The following is a 21,792-nucleotide window of genomic DNA, read 5'->3' on the forward strand; positions in this document are numbered from 1 at the left end:
CTTTGATATATATACACACCATGGGCCTCATCACGACTTGGGCGGTAACGGTAATGCTATTAGCGCGGGCGGTATTAGCCCTATCGCCGAACTCCCCGGCGCTAATAGCGCCGGATCACGAGTTCGGCAGTAATGTCATTCCCCATTCCCCATTGAGCCCATTCGGGAATGCCCCATTCCCCATTGGGCTGAATGGGGAAATTTCGCGCTAATACCGCCGGGGGATTTCCTGCCGGCGGTAATAGCGCAAAGTTTCGGCGGATTTCCCCCCAGCTCAGAGCTGGGCAGAAATCCGCCGAAGTCCTGCTTTGGTGGACCCTTGAATCCAGCGGTAATAGCGCTACCGCCGGATTTAAGGGTTACCGCCGAGGTCGTGATCAGGCCCCATGTGTTGACGCCTTAAACTCCGTATCCCAGAAGCAATGATCAGCATCTTTCAGTGGGTGGATCTGCTAGTGGTGCACAAATGTACTTTGGGTGGCATAGGGGGCTGCCCGACAAATCACCTGCATGAAAATAGCCTCTGCTTCCTTGCAGGAAGCCCCCACAAAGCTGGTAGATTAGCCTGATTTCCCACAGGAGGGAAATTTCTAAAATGATACATGAAAGAGGAATATTGGGCCTCATTACAAGTTTGGTGGTGTGGGAAAAATATGGTGTTAATTTTGTTACTGCCACTTTTTTTGGCAATGAAAGAATTACCACTGTTTTTCCTGCACCGCCAAATTATAGGTTTTGGCAGATTTACCACTGGTGGTATTACCATGCAGAAAATCTGATTTTTTTCAGGAAAAGTGGCAGATTTCCCTCCAGTTTGTTGCTGGAGGTAAATCCTCCACTTTACCTTAAAAAATCTGCAGATTTACCGTGCGCTAATATCACTGCCGGCAAATCCACCAAAAATCCCCATGGAGTGCTATGGATTCCAAAAATGGGGAATTACACTGCCCTGCCTCCACTTGGAACCCTCTGGTAAGCCTACAGGACCAAGTGGCAGTGACGGTAAATAACTTTGATGGTAATTCAGCAGAATTACCACTAAATTACCTCCAAACTCATAATAAGGCCCATTATCCCTTTGTCATCTGCTGATTGATAGAGTGTATGTCGTCCAATACTTCCCAGATGCCCAGAAAGGGACAAACAAGCTATTCAAGGGCCTGAAGGTGTTAGTTCTCACCAGATGTCCAACATGGGATAGTCAGACATCCAGAGACAAAGGCCCTCAATCGCTTCCATCACCGAGATCTGCATTGAAGGATATATTGGCAGTGAAGGCCACCATTAGGCTGTGAGGGAGGGTTGCAGTACAGAGTTAGAGCATATGGGCTAATGGTCAGGAAAGGAGTGCTACCTCTCTTACCCTTCATGCCAATTAATGGCCGCCCACAAAACAGTCTTCATAATGGGGAACTTGATGCCAGTCATGGTCAAAGGTTCGAATTAGGCCCTTGGCATGTTCTTGATTCCATAGAAAAATCCCAGGGGTAGCAGAGACATGACGATAGAGTGGGTGTTGGAGAAGCGTTTTGAATAGATTCCCTATGATGGGCTTGTTTGCCAGAGTACATGTTTCCCTGAAAGCCTTAATAGAGTTCACTGGGCTCATAGGGAGGAGTGGGCTAAAACCATTTAGTTCCCTTCTTGAAGAAAATGAGTGATGCATGCTGTCCCGCACTTTAATGGTAGAATTGTATTTGGACCAAGCCAAACACAAAGGAAATCCATAAGAGATTGCGTTTCAGGGCAGAAGGTCTACATGATTCTTCAAAGCTGCGGGCTACATTCCCGGGGATGCACTAAGGAGACCTTCCATTTTAAGAGCCTCTAGCACCCATTGCGTTTTCCTGTTCAGCTAGGACCGCATTAATTAATCCTGCACTGGTGAGGGAACCATATGAAAAAAGGAGGGCAAGGGGCGAGGCCAGCTGGATCAGAATAGAAAACCATGCCCTCCTGACCAAGTGGGGTCTGAGCAGGGGAACAGTAGTCAGACTATGCAGCATATTCAAAAGAACCTTTGGGATGATGGGAATACGTGGTAAGGTGTAGATGGGAGCCTAAAGCCAAGCCAACATTAGGGAATCTGTGTCTAAGGCCCCAAATTGAGACAATCTCATGCAGTAGATGTAGGCAGTAGGGTGGTGTCTGGGGAGCCAAACAAGTCATCAAACCTGTGCCAAAGATGCTTGGAAGCAGTCTGAAATTGAAGGTTTGCAGGGTAGGTCTTGCCGGAACAGGAAGATGCCTAATTCTGCCTTATCACACCATCATCCCTCATACCCTCTCTGACTTTACGCCATCTTCTTCAACCATATCACTGTGTGAAGTTCTCACTGCCAACTTACTTATCATGATTCTCATCTACCACCCAAACAGAACTCCCAATATCATCTACTCAGGATTAAAACCTACTACTCGAGTCATTCCCATCCAGAATGATGCTCATGGTCCTAATGGGTCACCTCAACCTCAGCAACATTACCAAGGCTCATCAATCAGCTTGACAATACTCTCTCTGACTCCTCCCATGTCAATATAAATACACTTTCAACTCACACCCTGGGGGACTTCTTTGATCTAATTGTCCTACCCTCCACCCGCAACTCCTCTGCTCTTGCTATCGAGCCCTATCGCTTTGATAACTCACATTTCCACCTCACCAACTGCTTCCCTGAATAGCTCACACACCCTCACCTGTTACAAGTAGGTTAGGTTAAGGTTAAAGGTAGGTGGGATGACGAGGGTGGAAACAGGAACATTTGTAAATGTGATTTAGTAACTTTCGAAACCAGAATGCATGTGTTATTCTTTTGCGTTGTTTATTCTGAATATCAGAGGCATTGTGGCATGTCAGTTTTAAAATAATTGAGATTGAGGCAATACAGCTGTTCGTGCGCTCGTGTCATTTTAATGATTCTAGAATTGTACGCACGCTGACATCTTTTATCCCCCAACTAATGCACAAGTGCCCTTTAATGTTCAAAGATTAGTTCATTTGTTTGATGTATTTTTCACAAGTTTGTCCGCAATATTTGAGCTTGTCGTTTTTAGGTGGCATTGCTGTGCCATGTTTTTATAATTCCTCAAATCAAAATGCCTATTTTCATTTTTATTATTATTGTTCACAGTGTCTATAGTTGATGTTATAAACTCGATCTTGACTAACTATGGGCTAAACTGGAATACCTGTACCTGAACAACCTGAAGTTTTCATGGAATTACATAGGAACATGTGGCCAAAGGTGAGACTGGGTAAAGCAGAATCCTACATGACTATGATAGAGAGTGCATGATTGTCCTGCAACTTGTGGCTCTGCAGATGTTTTGGACTACTTCTCACATGATCACTCTCCATTGACAATGCTGGCTAGAGCTGATGGGAGTTGTCCAAAACATCTGGAGAGCCAGAGGTTGCAAACCCGTGGGTGAATGATGTGCGCCCATTCACTACTTTTGGTTGATTAACACCCTGCTGTCCTCCTCTATGCTGACGACATAGTGGAATGGGATTTACCACACATTGGCCCTCATTACAAGTCAGGCGTTAAGGGTTTAACGGCGCCATCCGCGCCGTTAACCCTTAACGCCTGATTCCCACTTTAACGCCTGCTTTTTGCAGGCGTTAAAGTCCAAGGCGCTAAGCGACCTTGGTGCTAATTACGGCACTGTAATTTACGGTGCCATAATTAGCGCGTTCCCCATCCCCATTGAGCCCTATGGGGCAAAAATGGGAATGGGGAAGGGGCAATGGTGAATGGGGATTTACCGCCCCGCCAACCTTGGAATGGGGCGGTAAATCCGCCATCCACCATGGCAGAATCCGGCATGGACCATGGTGCTATTAGCACCATGGTCCAACGCCAGGGTTGTAATGAGGCCCTTGGTCTTTGAGAAGAAGGTAAATTACCCAAAGGTGAAGTGGCCATGGAGGAACAGGCGGTTTGAGCATGTGAACATCTATACAGCTCGAGGACACTGGGGAGCTTCAGAAAAGAGCGGAAAATTCCATATTCTTGTGGCAGGAGCTCCTATAGTAGTGAACGCCATTATATGATAAATGGGTGCTTTAGTGGTGAGTCGAACAAGCAAATATAAAGCGCATATTGGGCTAAAATCAGAAAACATACATAACAGCTCTTGTATTGTACATAGACGAATAATATTTTCCAGAGTTATTAACATGTACTGCCTCCTGTTAGATAAGGTATTGAACCTACCCACTTCCATCCACATGAAGGTATTAGGAGGGAGGGAGGCCTTTGCCAACTGAGGTGTGGTAGGCAAATAGATATTATATAGTTTTGTACGTTTAATATTGAACGTGCAATGTTAACAAATGGTGCATGTAATATTGCACGTTATTTCAAATGACTGATCCTTACTCCTTTTCATCTGATATATAGGTTTATGCTGTGTAGTATTTCTTTGTTCTATTGACTAGAAATGTATTATCAGTATAGACTGTCTTTAAAACACTATCGTTTCACTCCATAATGCCTCGTTTTGTGGCTTGGTATGATTTTTCTGTATTTTGTTTGGCAGGAGGGGTGTGTGATGGGACTGAGTCCATGAGATGGATTTATCTTTTGTTTTCTAGGCCAAATCCTGCAGCTATATTCAGGTTACTTTTTGTGAAAATGTGACCAAAGTTGTGTTCAGAGTCGTGATGGGGCCCTACACTCTAGCCTTCAAATCTTCTTATCTGGAACCTCACACACTCTAAGGGCCTCATTGCAAGTATTGTGGAATGGGTTAACGGCCGCCGCTAATGGTGGCGGCGCCGTTAAACCCATTCCGCAATATTACGAGGTCCCCTCGTGTGACCCGATGTGGACGTCTGGTTTTACCAGACGTCCAGAGCGGGTCCCGCGAGGGGACCAGGGAGATAACAACAGGCTAGTCGTAATCGGCCCATTGTTAGCTCCCTCACCCATTCCCATTGAGCCCTACAAGGGCTCAATTGGAATGGGGAAGGTCCCGGCCCGGGTTCCCTGAAGGAGGAATTACCGGGCCCTCCAAACTCGGAATGGCCCGGTAATTCCCCATTCAGGGAACCCGGACACGGTTTTGGAGGCAGCCATGATCTTATTAGGGGCATGGCTACCTCCAAAGTCGTAATGAGGCCCTAAGTGAATGAATTGGCTGGGGCAACCAGTAAGCACTTTCACAGGAGGGCCTCTGCCATGGATGGGTAGAGCACAGGTGTATTCAGAGGCATGTCCTTGAAGACAGTAGATGTTTACATTCAATAGTATATATCCAATCTAGGCACTAAATAAGGGGTCTGCAACCTTTGACTCTCCGATGTTTTGGACTAAGTATCCCAAAATCCCTCACCACTGACTTTGCTGGCTGAGGCTGTTGGCTACCTTAATCCAAAACATCTGTAGAGCCAAACGTTGCAGACCCATGCACTAGAAGCTCAGGCCATGAGGGGACCTGGGGCAATAATGCAGTGCTGTCACCCTCTCTAACTATTGCAATAGTCTGAGGTACATGTGAGTCGCTATCAAATTGAGTGAATTTGGCCCTTGGTGTTTGGAGGTGAGCGATCACAAGAGTCTCCAGCACATAAGAGTGCCAGGCTTGCAAACTACTCTGGAATGTGTCAACGTATACATGGCAGCCCTACCTAAAAGTTTTCTCTCCAACTACATTTACATTTCGTCACCCCGTCCTTTCATAACCAGGTCTCAATTGGCCTCAAAGCTTGGCAGTCCCTGAATTACTATACCAGAATCTGGCCTGTAGGAAAATCTAACAGTAATCCCAGGTAAAAATCCACCATGTTTCAACTGGTCCGCAGGAGCACAACCTGAGCCCATCACACAGCTAAACACTACATGCCATTAAATACATGTTACTCTTTGAAAATTACTCAGTGCCATGTTTTAGCCCAATGTGACTGATATGCAAACAGAGATTTCTTTCTGGTAGTTCAAGGTTGACGAATATGTGTTTCTAGACTTTCCTGAGCGGGCACCTTCTCATACAACAGCTGGTTAAGCCATGTTTGTCCTCGGTAGAAGGGCGTTCACACTTTTGGTTAATTTTGAAAGATTTGGGGTTTCACCCTAAATTCTGAATTCACCTAACTGTTGACACCCTACAAGACAGAAACACAGGCTGGGGGGTTAATGTTCATACTTTTGTTCAATGGAAAATTGAATATACTATCTCTACCGCTGAAACATATGAATTAAAAAGAACCAGAACCTATCTAAAGAACGGCATGCATACTGTGCAGATTGAAGAATGTCAAGGACATTGTAGCACTGGAATGTTAGTGGGGCATTGTAAATAATGGCAAGCATAGGGCCTTAGCCACTGTTACAAGGCCAGTGATTCCCTTAGGCAACTGTATGGGGCAGATGAATACACAGATAATACACATTGCCCATACTTAGATGAGTATGCAAGTACCGATTTCCACCCCTGACCCTCACCAGTACCGTCCAGGTGAGCAATGATACCAGCTGAGGCAGCCCTACTGCCTCAAGAGTATAAGGGTGGAAGATGAAGCCAACTAAAACCATGAAGTTGTTGTTATGAATAGAATGGATGGTGAAACAAGTAGGATGGCAGATAGTTGTTACTAAATACATATATATATATATATATATGTATATATATATATATATATATGGAGAGAGAGAGAGAATGGCTAGATGATTCTGCATGTACATGCAAAGTACACATAGTAGACACAAGTACATATAGACATGAAGAGCACATAGACATGAAGAATACTCACACATATACTTGAAGGACATATGCACACAGACATGTAGAATTTACAAAAACATGTGTATTTGAGAAATTTGTGCAGAGCCCAAGCAGTGGCTTACGATCAGAGCCAAGATCAGAAACTTGGAACTGAGTAGTGGATGAACCAAACACCGGCATCCGATAACGGTTACCAGGACGAGCAGTGTTACTATCCCCAGTTAATCAATTTTTAAAACAGGACAAACAAATCACCCTAACACGTGAACCAGATATGGAAAAAAACTAGCCATTCATTATGAGCCAAACACAGACAAGACATGTGCAGAACTCCCTCAGCATGCACACAGACACCAGATGGCACACAAGGTTAAGTTCAAATGATATGGAAGGCCTCATCGCCTCGGGTTGATTAGGAGAATTCTTTAATTGGAAATATGGCAGATTACAGAGTTCTGTTCCCCCACTATGTCTCGCTCATATCTGGTCGTTTCGTCAAAGGTGCCAAAGGTTGGTAGGTCAGTGGCCAATCAATGAACTGTTCCCTTGTCACACCACCTATCCCAAATAGTGTTGAACGATTAGATGTCCTTATAATGATGAAATAGAAATAGTGCTTGTAGTAGGATGGGCCGAGGTGGAGCCATCTGATAGGGATCCACCAACTGATTAACTAAACCCTATGTTTCATATACATAGTTTGAGCCATTAACCAACATCACTCCCACCTAGGTTTTGTAAAATGATAAGTGTAATGTGAAGTAATTGCTGATGTAATTCTGTAACAAACCTTTCTTGCAATTGTTAGAAAGATGAGAGCTACGAGAAGAAATGCTTGTATGTTGTCCTGTCTTTGATTCATTGTTTGAATAAAGCTGGGTTTTGATGAGCACCTGAGTTCTCCGTCATTGAGAATTTATCCAGATCCTTGGCACCCCCTTAACACAATATTCCAACTTGACAATGCTTCAGGGTTCAGAACACCTATTTCAACTTTTGTATTGCTTTTAACCTGATTCCACACTACAACGGCCTTGCAAGCATGTGGGGTAGTGTTGTCACATTTGCTTTCCCTCTTTAAGCATCCTTAGCTTTGGTGCATCAATCCGGTGTGGGTTGATAATGCCTGTTACAGCTGCTTCCTCTAGGATGTAAAGCCTCAATGAGGAACTCGGACTGAGACCACTGGACCTCCATCCACTCTGCCAATGAATTGTCTTTTATGTTTTAGATGTCTTGCTACTCACATACAATGGAAGTGGAGGCAAGTATGATCAATATCTTAGCAACCAACCGAGATCCTAGAGAGACTTTACATACTCTGCAAACCAACTTTCTTTGTTATTATATCTGTCAGGGGCACACCCCAAAATGCCCCTTTATTCATAATCCACTAGCTCGGGGGAGACCCTGCCCCAATGGCTACCCCGTTAGAAGCCCGCAGAATAAGGTAGGGGACGTTGTCACAGTAGGCAGACTGACAGTATAAGATAGGGCCCAGCATGCTGCCCAAACTGGACAACCCATAATGTTGTAGGCAGCCTTTGGTTGGCCTTGTGGATGTCGTGGGGCCGTTTTTGGTTCTATGTGACTAGAATTTCCCCTGTGGAACAAGTGACTTGCCAACACAAGGTATGGATAGAGGTAACCCAAGTTTAAGAGGCACTATAAGGAATAACATATATGTGTGCTGCATTTATTGGACAACTCCCATGAGTAAAGACTCTTGGATCCCAAGCTACACCTAACACTAAAGGTATGGTCATATTTATTAATGTTTATTCTTCATTTTATGAAACAATGAGAGAGATACACTTTTAACAATGGAAGTGTAAGCCATACCTCCCATGCAGCATGCAGCTGTTAAGTTGGTAACATTTAGGGAAAGTGGACACAGAATCAAAAGTTGTGACAGGATGAAGATCTGATCAATCTTAGCTAGAGGGATTTTTCCTTACAATGAATGGCCGGTTGATGCCCTGTGGGTCTAGGATACTTATGAGGCATATTTTGGGGGTGGGGGGGTAGTGTAATAATACAATCACAAGACAGAAGAAGATAATAAAAAAGACATTAAGAAAAAAGACAACCTTGCTTAGGTGATCTTAGGAATAAAGGAGCAACATGCTTATACTCATGGAAGGTCTAAGAAATTCAGATTTTTACAGAAACTACATAATGCCCAGGTATCATACCAGAGGTATGCTAAAAACAAGAATATTTTGATGGTACGTGCACACGCTGACACTTCAGAGAGGAATAAAATAAAGCTGGTTGCGGGGGTGGGAACATAAATTACACCAAGAGAGAAAGACATAGATAGGGGCCCTTGGTTTACTGAAGGTGGTGGTTAGAGAAGAGGTATTCTTAAGTGTTGTTATATAATTTTACTGCTGGTGGTATTAGCCCTACCGCCAAACCCCCTGGCACTATTGGCGCCGGATCACGGGTTTGGCCGTAATGGAATTCCCCATTCCCCACTGAGTGCATTCGGGAATGCCCCATTCCCCATTGGGCTCAATGGGGAATTTTCACGCTCTTACCGCCGGCGGATTTTCCGCCGGCGGTAATAGCGCAAATTTTCATTGTATTTCCCCGCAGCTCAGAGCTGGGAAGAAATCTGCCAAAGCCCTGATTTGGCGGACCTTTAAATCCGGCGGTAATAGCGTGACCAAACCAAACTCGTGATGAGGCCCTATGTGCGATCCTTGAGAGGTTGATATGGATTCAATGAAGTTGCATTTGAATTCTCTACTCATCCACCACATCAATGGTGAAGATTTAACCTGCAAAAATCCATCTAAATTAGAGAAGGGAGCATTAAGGATAATCCATTTTCTATCAAACTGGAACTCAGCAAGTCCAGATGCCTTGTGTCACAGGCCAGGGATCAATACATGACCCAAAGAAAGAGCCCAAGGGCCTGATCACGAGTTGGGCGGTAGCCCTTTAATGAAGCGGTAACGCTAATACTGCCACATTTAAGGGCTGGCCTGATCACAAGTTGGGCGCAAAATGGGCTGTGTCACCACCAGCTTTTTGCTGGAGGTGAAAATCCCATTTAGCACACCGTTTTTCAGCCAATTACCGCCAGCGTTGTAAGCAGATGTTAATTGCACCGAAAATGCCCCATTAGAATGGGGATTTCCCGGTATTGGCCAACCCAATAGGGCCAGACCAAGTGGCGCTAACGCAATTAACACTGGGCAGTCTCTTGATCGTATTACAAAAGAATTCAAATAAACATAAAATGAAAGCTTTTTTTGGAACTGTAGGGCTCAACCCTCCCCTTTCGACCTTAGAGTATAGCATCCTGGCAGTGGTCAAAAAGCCACTGACAGTCTCTGTGGCCTTAAGTTCCCACACTATTAACTGGATTTGATGTCTTTCTTGTCATGATGTGCTTTGTCTGCTTCTCATTCTAGATAGCATTACCAACACCACCACTGGACCTTGCACCATCAGAATGGGCCATTGACTCTTTAAAATCCTGGCGGGTATTGTCATTGTGCAAAGGGACTGTTGTGCTTAGACTCTTCTCAGGTTGCCGGAGACTGTCTTGGCTCAACCTCTGCCAACAAGTAACGAGTCTCTTTAGCTGTTTGGCTCCAGGCCAACCTTTTCAGTTTCCAAATATTTACCTGTATTATCTCCTTTCTGTCTCTATACTGATTAGTTTGCTCGACCCCTCGTCAGTCATGTTTTCTTTCCTCGTTTCCACCTCAATCTTCCACAACAAACATGTCTCTCTCTCTTTTATGCCGACCTGGCTGTTCTTCCGCTTTGTCATTCTCCTATTCCTCTGTTCCTCTCTTCTCTTCTCTATCTTTCCACCTCTCCTCAACTCTGCTCCTATTTCACCTCCCTGCTTCCTATTTCTACTGATGTTCTATCCAACTTCTTTACTCTCTGCTCCTATTGGTGTTCTGCCTCTCCTCCTCTGATTAGTATTTTCACTACCTCCTCTCCTCTGCTCTCTTTCAGCTCCTCCTGGCCGACTCCTACTGGTAGTCTTTTCACCACTTTCCCTGCTTCTTTCAGCTCCTCCTTTACCCGCTTCCACTCTTCTATCTCCTCCTTCACTACTTTTTTATGATGCTCCTCTTTGCCTCTACTCCACTCCACTTCTCTCTTCTTCACTGCTCCACCGTGCATTACTACCTTATGCTTTCATCCAAACTCCCAAACTTCTCGAGATGACTTGCCTCTTTTTATGGTTGAGTAGGTTGGCCCATTGGCTGTGAGCATATGGCCCTTTAGGAAAGTGCATATGTAAGGGATGGGATCACACCAAAATTAATCTGAGTCCAAATAAAGAAACCAACTCAGGAAGATGGCAAAATATTGTTTTATTAACAATTATCTAAAACAGGGAGGTTACAACGAACATCAACAAATGTACGCTCAGTCTCTCAATTATCTCTACACAAAATAGGGTTTTTATATGAAGAAAATGTCAGAGTGACACCATACTACATGCCAATAGTGAAAACACCTATCAGGGGCCGGGATTGGTACAGGGAGCCATCTAAGTATACTTTTCTGTAGGAGCTCAGATTGTTATTGGTTGTCCATTATCAGATGGACAACGTATGCTTACCTCTAAAAGCATGTTATTTCAGAAACATTAGATACACAGTTTCTTATCGGTCTTCAAACTATAAGGTCCTTCGTTATATGGACTAATGCATTGGTTGGCACACTTGTACCATATCTGGAACATTCGGTTCATTTAGCAGCACGTAAGCCAAGCCCCAAGTGCAGGGAGATAGGACATGAAGCTACCTCACCACCCAATTAGCCCAACATCTCTCATCGGCCCTGCCTTCTGCCATGAAATTGTCTTTGTACTTGGCCTTGCAGAACATCCTTATGGGATAGGGGACTAGCTATCATGTCTGGGAATTCAAGTTCATGCTCTATTTTCATCTTTGGCTCATGTGACGAGAGACCACGATTTGGTCCATTTTTCAGCTTTTAAATGCCCTAAATGAATAGAAGTTTGGCATCCTGTGTGTTCTATCATGCACCTTAATGTAAGAAGGTTCATCCTCTGCATACTCGTTCTTCTTCAGAACAGATAGCCGACCTTGCTTATTGAATCATGACTCCAGGCAACCTTGCTCTATAGCTTCACAAGCCTATTATTCTTTCTGCGCCACAGTTTTCTATTAAAGCTTCATGGGTCTGGCCTACTAAATTTATGATACCAATGTTCAGTTTCTATACAATGGCGGCTTCGCCTGCATTCTATTCACTGCTCATAGCCAGCTTCTATGATGACTTAATCTACATTGCATTTCAGCAACTGTACATTTATTTAACAGTTGTTTACCTGCAGCACTTCGTGCACATGTAATCTTCCTCTTTTATATTGGGAAACTCACTTGGTTCTTTAGTTCGCCATTCAGCATCTATACATCATCTTTTAGCAAGTATCTTGAGACGTCATGCACTCTTCTTTATGATGTCATCAATTCGTTGGTTAGCTTTTTTTCTCACTCCTTCAGGATTTTTCTCCTGCAGGTTATCATCACGTCGAGGTTACAATCGATAGGGTTGTCTCAATGGGCATCTTCTTTCAAACACTTTGGTATTGCTATTATGGTTGGTGTTAGGCATGGCACAATTTCATGTGTCCAATACATGGAAGGTAGGGGGACGGGATCTTCTGCAGATGCACAGAGCTGGTCCTCTACAGCTGGATGACTGCTTTGTAAACACTGGGTTTTTTCGTTAGAGTCAAGCTCCCAGATTTGCTGGTTTGCGCCAGAAATACCAAACTCCCTGCTGCTTTCAGTTATATCTGTGTATTAGTGCGGGCCCACAGGAGAGGCTTCAGCAAAAGCAATGGAAGGATTGTTGGTTTTATGGCATGACGTGCTTTCATTTCACACAAGGCATAAAATAAGCAGTGTTGCATAGCAATTCTGTAGGTTTTTTAATTAAATTGAAACTTGTGTAGCAAATCTAGCTATTTAAGGTATCTTGTACAATGAAAGTGCTGCTCACCCTGCATTCCTTACTTGCCCCAATGCTTTCCCCATGCTCTTTTCTCTGTTCACTGCAGCTTCAAAGGGGCTAATGGAGATAGAGAGTGCAACAGTAATCATCACCTCTACTCTTAAGTGTGGAAGGCTTGTGTGGGAGTGCTAGGAAAGAATTGTTTTTTTCTTTTTCAACTGATTTTAAACCAAAAACATTGGGATGATACTTTTATTAAGCTAAGTATATCTTGTCTAGCAAAGAACAGTATGTGTTAACTTTATTTCTTAAAGACAGTTATGCAATTTCCGTCCCTAAACATGTAAGTTGTTATATAATGCATAATTACAGTGCTATAAACTAATGCAAAACACTGCCAACTATATTTCTTTTTGTCGGGAAAGATGCATCACATTGACAAATGAACACATTTGCAAATGTAAATGATCACACGGTCAATGCTTTTGACGGCAAACCCAGTTCTGAAACCTGTTGGATGCATACTTCTGTGCAACTGGTGCTCGACCCATGAGCTGATCCAAAATTCCCTGCCATCCTATCTACTCACACTCTTGCTTTATATCATCTATGCTGAAACTGAGATGGCAGCAAACTGCAATATTCCAATTAGATTGCCCAGCTTCTCTGCTTGCTATGCCATCCACTCTGCTCAGTATCCTTACGAATACACAAAGCAAACTGGATATTTACTCACAGTAGTGATCAATAGTTCCATCAAGTCTGCTCAATGATTATGATTGCATTATATATTAGCAGCTGCGTGAGAGAGCTTGCCAAACTGTTTTTAGAGACTTTTTTTATCATATATTTGTATTTGTATCCCTGAAGCTAACCTTTTACTTTTGACAGGCAGCAGGGATTACAAAGACTACTCGCCCACTCATTCGTAGAGTTTATGAAGGGTGAGTACCATTTGCAGGTGATGTTTGAAACTTTTGAGTAACATTTATTTTGCAGTAAACGTCAAATGCAAGTTCCACTGTGCATGGCTGGCCTCTGCATTACAGGAGTGTGCCAAACATAAAGTGGGTTTGTGGTGACATGCACCATATTACAGAAACCACATTTTCATTTTGCTTCATCCATTGCTATGGGTCGAGTGAATTTCTCTTAGGCCGAGTATGTAGACTAAGTTACTCGGCCTGAAGGACTAGCAGACTTTTAAAGAATTGGTAAAGCCCGACTCATCCCACTAATGCCTTACTTCAGCAGTACACACAAATGCTTTATTGATGATCATTTTATGTCTTTGGTAAAAGTAACTTCTGGTGTCATTAAAAATATTAGTAGGACATTGCTAATTAGATGGGTTTCTTTGCTAATCAAGAAAATTGTAATTATAAAATTCTGCTAATCAGTTTTTGAAAATGAATGTATGCCTTGTCATATGCTTCTTTTGACAATTGTCAAAGAAGCTTCCAAAGGTCCACACAAATAACAACAGAAATATAAGAACTATAATGTAAAAGAATCTCCTTCCAGGGCACTAATAAGTCTCACCATTCATTGCACTAACATCTGAACAGTCATAATGAGGCATTTACATCCCACATCTTCAGTTAGTCTGTCATATATACTTGGAATTAACAGAAGAAAGAAGGCACAATAAAAAAAAATCATCCTTTCAGTTCCATAATAGACCACATTCATCATAAAGTGCTATGGTAAGTTTAAGACCAGGTCAGTGCATCTTTGAAAGTGCTAGTACATATTATTAAGCAGCTGTTCTTGTGGCATAATATGAACTAACACATAAAAGTCAATTAATGTGCAAATGCATTAACTCTAACTGCCATTCTTTAGATTATACATACGAACATAATAGTACAAAAACATTTCTATAATCCATTTTTAGTGTCCGTGCCATGTCACTGCTCCACCCACTGCCTCCTTCCACTTAAGTTGTAATATAAAAAAAATATGATTGACATAATGCTGCGTTTCTGCCCAGGATATTCCAGCTAACATAAAATCCATGTTCCTATCCCATATCAACAATTACAATTTTCATGTGTACCCTAGTTAAAGTGCTAATGCATAACTTATAACTGCCATTCCTAACTTATAAATATAAACATTATGCAGTTCAAATACTTCTATATTTAATTTGACAGTCCAAACCATTAGTCCATTGTTCAACTTGCATCCTATCCCCAGAAAAGCACTTAAATTGAGTACATCACAAATCATTTTCAAATCATTTATATTGCTTGATCCTTCTAGTAAAAATATTTCATAAGACTTTCTAGTCTCTTCTGACCATTTGAAGAGCTGGGATACTTATTGCTTATTGTAAAACCTGAATGCTAACAATGTATAATAGATATAGCAAAATTAGTAATCACTAGTTAATAATATTAACCAAAAATGTTCTCTACTAAGTTTGTCATTCATGCTTCTTTTAGAAGCTTTTTCTTTCTTAAGGCCCAGACACCTTCCAGATAATGGGCCTAATGCCAAGTTTGGTGGTATTTCAGTGGTAATTCGAAAGAACTACTGCCAAAATCAGTTACTGATACTGCTGCATGGTCCCGTGGGTTACTACAGGATTATAATTTATTGTAAGGTGGTGTTACTACCCATTTTTGGAGTCTATAGGACTCCATGGGGATTTTGGTGTAATTACTATGAGCAGTAATTCCGGGGCTGTATTTTGGCAAATGTCTGCTGTTAAAGTGGTGGAATTACCTCTACCATGATGCTGGAGGTAAATCATCCACTTGAATGCCAAACTGGGGATGAGGTCCAATGTAACACTGGGATGAGCTGTTTCCAAAATCTTTCCTCATCACCAAGACATATTACTCCTGCCTGTAGAATTATTGGTTTCAGGCTATAATTACGTATGTCGCTATATGTAGAAACATCAAATGTTGTATATACTGTACTTATGTGGTCAGAAAGGGCAATTCTGCACATTTCTAATGTTCTTTATTTTGAAGGTATCCCCAGTGGTAAAATTCCAAATCGAAATTTTAGATATATTGAACTCTGGGCTGCTGTCAAGCTCTCTAAATAGATCTCTAACCCGCAATTAATTTTGAGGACAAGTATTCCCGGCTGCTCTCATTGGCGGAAGCACTCTACACATACCTGATGCTGCTACTTCATTTAAGACCATCCTGTACGTGGATCTTCAGTTCTTTGGGGAGAGTCTCTGGTTTACATCATAGAGTTGGAAGGCCCAATGTTATCACCATCTTCTTAACATGCTTGGCCCATTTTAAGCTCTAAGCAACTCTGTTTTAATTATTTCCATCAAATGAAGGGCTTTTTCCATATGTGTAGATGTCTTAGGCCAAGCTTCTAAAGGGAATCTGAATCTGAAACTTAGAAGTGCTGAAGCACATATGGCTAGGAGTGGGCTGTGGAGGCTGGGAATGCCTCATTAACCTCCTACGGGGCCTACTTTACATAGCAGGGGGTGGGCCCGAGCACTCATGCTGTCCGCAGATATATCCTCTTGAGTAAGGCATGGGACTTTGTCACACTATCCAGTCAAAATGTATAAGAGATTAAATAGGATGATGATGGGTGGATAAATAAAGTGTTTAACTAGGAGCTATCTACATGTCAAATTTTGGTTCCTGGTGTGAATGGCACATTTTCGTAGTTGCTGGATACACGTTGTATTCTCACTCACTACAGTTCCAACTTGGTCAGCTTATAATTCCATTGTAAGTGATCCTTCAAATAAAGAAACTAGAGTCTATGTACTCCCACTGGAGAAAATAATATCTGTTGTCACCCCAGAATCAAAAACAGTTGTAACACCAGATCTTGGGCTTTACAAGCCTGTTTTAAAATTAGCTATGGCACAAAAAGACTTTTCAAGCAGCGGGATGCTTAGACCAGGTGATCTACATCTAATAATGACAATCTTTCGAGATATTGGTTCTTTCTTGAATGGTACAGGCATTAAGTCCGCCATAACTGTACTTTATGATGTGAATGTTGAGTCGAAGATTCTATCAGGGAAGTATGTAAGGAGACCAGTTGAAGCACACGCATCACTAAAGCTTGGACTTTTCAAATGTATCATTGATTAATTCTGCAAAGATCATGTTGAAATCAAGGAAATGATGGAACCTGAGCTCAAGAGGTTACTTAAAATTGTACAACAGGGGCGGCGTGGCCAACGAGTGCACAATGCGGACGTGATCTCTCAGTGCTCCCGGGGCCATCAGCTATATCCTGTTAATATCCTGGAAATCGAACAGACATCTACACAAAAATGATGCCTACAGAGTGCGGAACCCCGCTGTAACGGTTTGCAGAAGTGTAGACCTGAAACGTGGCACAGATCGTGAGATTTCCACTGAGAAAGTGCGGAGATAGTCGACAGCATCATCCACCCAAAATGGCCAACGAGTCAGTGAGGCAGAGAAGAGCGGAGTGCAAGGAGCGAGACTGAGTAGAGAATGACACCGTTAGCTCCCCCTCCCAGATCGGCGCTGCTGTGAAGCCCTGGGGAGAATAATCTGATGAGTGCTGGCGAGAGCTCCACATGCGGATATCGTGGGACCCCTTAGAGGCCAACAGTCCTACTTACCTCGCGTCCCACCGAGTAGTGACGCGGCTTGGAACGTGGACACCGGCGAAGACAGACTCCAGCATTTGAATCTGCCATCCAGGTGACGCTGAAGACCCTGACTGGGCCTCCCTCATGGCGCCGCTCCACCAACGGTGGGGGATGGAAGCCTCCTGCGGCATACCCTACTCGATGTAGTGAACCTGCGGAACACAATGCTTGGCCCGGCCTGGCCCCCTTGGCGCTGCAAGAATCGAGTGCAAAGGGACACATTGTCATACTTGACACTGCGCTCAGGGGTGCAGTTGGGACAAATTACAAAGAGGCTGAGCCGACAGGGGATGAGCCATCGTGGGTCCTGAACCCATGGGACGGATCTCCTTCTCACCTCCCTTGCTGGCAACCAAACCCAAACACGGAGCATGAAGTCGGCGGCAGGACCCACCCGTAGTGCCTGCACTCCCTGGAGAGGAGGGGATCATATTCACTAGCAACCGAAAACGCCATTTAAAGGTGGAACGTTGGAAGATAAGTGGCCCGAGGGGAGGACAAATTTGATATCGGACAACCACACTATAAAACTGACGCTGCCACCCGTAACACGTCCTAAAACCCCTGCCACTCCTGGATACTGGTTTCTGATGCGCAGTACGCTGGGCGGCCATCCCGGAGAGTCACTTACAGACCCTGCGACATCTGAACAGCGAGCATTGCTCACCTACATGGGAATGCCTGGATGCCCTGAGTAATTGGACTCGCAGTAAGCTGACCACAAACAAACGATAAGGTACAGTGTACGCCTCTTTTCTAATTGTGCGAGAGGTGGGAAACACATGCCTAAACAACATATACTGCCATGTACACCTGGAGCATGCTCCTCTGCAACTAAATGTACCCTTATAGCGGTCCATAACCCTGCCACCCCTGGGTCATTCTAGCCAAAATTGTTGACCCAGTGATAGGCCAGAGATAAAGGAGACACACAAACAGTTGTGACAACGCAGCAAATCTTTAAAAGGCCACAAACCGACCTGCAAAAATAACCAAAGGACAACATTGGGAGAAGGTGAAATTGATAAGAGCTGCGTTGATGCATCCCCTGCGAGATCTAAGGGCAGCACTGGAAGCCGCACATATTTCACAGCGATACTGCCGTAACCGGGACCATTATGCCAGCATAACAGCACCGCTATGAGCACATAGCTCTACCTCAAGGTTGGTCATACTGCCCTGACACAGACACCCGTTCTGAAACCCAGGAGGTAGTACCGTCAACATGGACTGCAAAACGCTGTTTGTTACCACCCTGTATCCAGAAGGAACAGTGCCTGCGCAGGTAGGGTAACTGTTATAAAGTGAATAACGTTGATGCACTATCCCTACGCTGCATTGCATAGACAATAAGCTGCGTTTTGACTGCATGCTAGAGCATTGATGAGCACACAGCACAGTGAGCATCCCGCAAACACATCCCCAGAAAGGTGCAACAACAGGCAAACCATGCTGGCTCCCTGTTGGGAACCACCTATAAACCTTACACATTTATACGTGTGACCACCTGCTTCTGCACGAATTATGGTGGCAAACTAGTCAGCCTTCGTAATAGTGGAATATACTGCACTGACCTCATGCCAAAGCACAACAAACAGAGCCATCCACTCCAAAATATTGCTTGCCACAGTTGACACTACCTCCACGTAGACCTAAACTCTAACACAATAAGGTGAATCCACCGCACTCGATGCCCTGCCAATAAGCTTCCCAATAGGAGTTATAGACGAAGCCGTAACACTACCTGGCACACCAACTAAGACCCATTAATGTGTCTACAGGCAACGACAGCAAACAAGGACAAAGCAGGTTATAGGATTCAATAGTGCTACCGAAGCATCTCCCCTACGGGGACGACAGTGAAGACTAAGCTGATATCCGGAATAACGATGTGCTAGGAATACTTACAGATCGCAAACTTCCTGAGACACTGCTGGGCCCAACCACGAGCAGCGGGTTGTACAAGCTGTCATACCAAATATTCTGACATGGGGAAAGATAAGACCAAGAAAACTGTCACACAGAGCACGATGGAACAATATACGTCACCCACTCCAACCCCCCCGGTGGAACAAAACAAAACTGGAGATGCACAGGACACTGAAGACAATATTTCCCTCAGAGACGTGATGAACGACATATCCAGCTCACAGACTTCCATGGAAATGAAAATGGACAGCATTAGCATGAAAGTGTCCCTTCTGCGCCACGATCTGCAGAAACTCACCTCCCGCACAGGAGAGGCTGAAACCTGTATATCTGTGACAGAAGATGGTCTGCGGAGCATGGGTCAGCAGATGAATGGTGTATTGAAACGCATCAAGTCACTGAAGGAGCACGTGGAAGAGGGAGAGGGACAATTAAGAAGAATCAATATCCAGATCCTTGACCTGCCCAAAAAAACTGAAGGACCTAGTATGGAACTTTTCCTGGAGCAATGGCTCTCTGACTTGTTTGCTCCAAAGGCCTTCTCAAAATTATTTTCCATCGAACAAGCTCATTGGGTACCGACTGGCAGACCGATCCCTGGGGCACAACCGTGTACAGTGATTGCCAAGAACCCTAACTATAGGGATTGCGATACGGTGCTCCAGATGGCCATGACAAAAGGTTCCATAACCTACAATGGCTCAAAAATCGCCTTTTTCCCAGACTTTACTAAAGAAGTACAAAAAGCGCGACAATCATTTGATCCACTCAAGAAATGCTTGCAGACGATGAATATGAAATATGGCCTATTATTCCCTGCACAACTGAAAATATACTACAATGGCACAACCATACATTTCACAGATCCCAGGGAGTCCTGGAACTGGGCAGAACGCCATCTGGAAGGAGACTGGGGACCATGGAGGAGACAGGAAAACAGACAAAATAGACCGCGTCCAGACAGATCGCCAAGTGCACGACTGCAGCAACAATTGGAAGAGATACCGCAAATAGTCAACGAATGAAAGCGGACAGTGGACCTACAACAAGTTTGACTTCCTCATGCAAATACCAACTGAACTGCCTCACGGCATCGCCAATGTGTGATTGAGCTACCCTGCATCTGAGCTGGCGGCCCGCAATAAGCCACCCCCAACGTTTCTTTGAGAAGGAAACACTTGTCAACTGTGCACCTGTTCCCTTACAGGTTGTGGATGCTGTGTTGACAAGATTACGTGTGTAATTGTTCTTTTGTTATAAGATTCTAGGTTTCACTGGGCGACAGATGCTTCAGTTTGGGATGGAGTATAGGGAGGGGGGATTTGGGTATGTGTTTTCACTGTTCGATACATAAAGGTTTGTTAGCTACACTAAATACATACAGGACAATGACAGCTCACGAAAAATAGCATGCGCAATGTTCACGTCTCCTAAGATGCACAGCGGCAAACAACAACACCTATATACTCAATGTTACCAGCAACCAGGGCTATCACTAAACGCCTGAGGCTCCTGACATGGAAGGTCAACTGGTTAGGGTCCAGTATTAAAAGACGCCTTGTGACACAATTCATAAAAAGCCATGCACCTGACATAGTACTTCTTACAGAAACACACCTAGGAAGCATGATATGTAATCTCTTCAAAAAGATCAATTACCGTACACCAGTGCATGCAGGATTTTCCATGGGCGCCAGAGGGGTGCTGATCCTAATACATAAAAGACTCCCCCTTACAATTTCTAATGTGACCCATGATACTGGGGGAAGATACATATATATAAACGCTACACTCTGGAACCAAATTCTCGCAATAATGGCGATATATTCCCTGCCAGCACTCATGTCTACCCTACTAGAGGATATTACACCTATCCTTACCACGAACATAGCGGATACCTGGATAATAGGAGGAGACTTCAATGAGGTCATGAATAATAAAATAGACCATACACACATAAGAGGAAGGAACCCAACAGCCTACAAAAAACTGGCAACCTTTGTCTCAGCATTGGATCTGAGAGACGTGTGGCAAGACTTACACCCAGATGCACGTGAGTACTCGCATCACTCGGGTGCGCATGCTCCACTCTCCAGAATAGATTTCTTCTTTCTGCCAGTACATTACATTCATAAAGCGTGTAGTGCGCACTGCTCCCACGGGGCATCTCAGATCACTCCCCATTTTTGAATGAGATTGAAACTGAACGGCCACGGCCCCCTCCGACTTGGCGTCTCAATAATTATTATCTGTGGTTCCCTGATGTATTAGAAAAAATACGCACCACCACCTCCACATACTTTGAGCTGAACACAGGATTCGTGAATAGTCCTGGAATACTCTGGGAGGCATATAAACCAGTACTGGGGGGGAAATCCTGGCATGGACAGCGGCTCACAAAAAGGCACACTGGAAAGATGAAGAAGATGCTGAACAGGAAGTAACACGTGCTGAGGCACAGTATGTGAGCAATAACATGCCTGAGACAAAAGGACGCTGAGATGGCACATAGGACTATGAGAGCGAGGCTGTATGAGACAGACGAG

This window comes from Ambystoma mexicanum, chromosome 6q, assembly GCF_040938575.1.
Source record: "Ambystoma mexicanum isolate Mex_15411 chromosome 6q, UKY_AmexF1_1, whole genome shotgun sequence".
Taxonomy (NCBI): Eukaryota; Metazoa; Chordata; class Amphibia; order Caudata; family Ambystomatidae; genus Ambystoma; species Ambystoma mexicanum.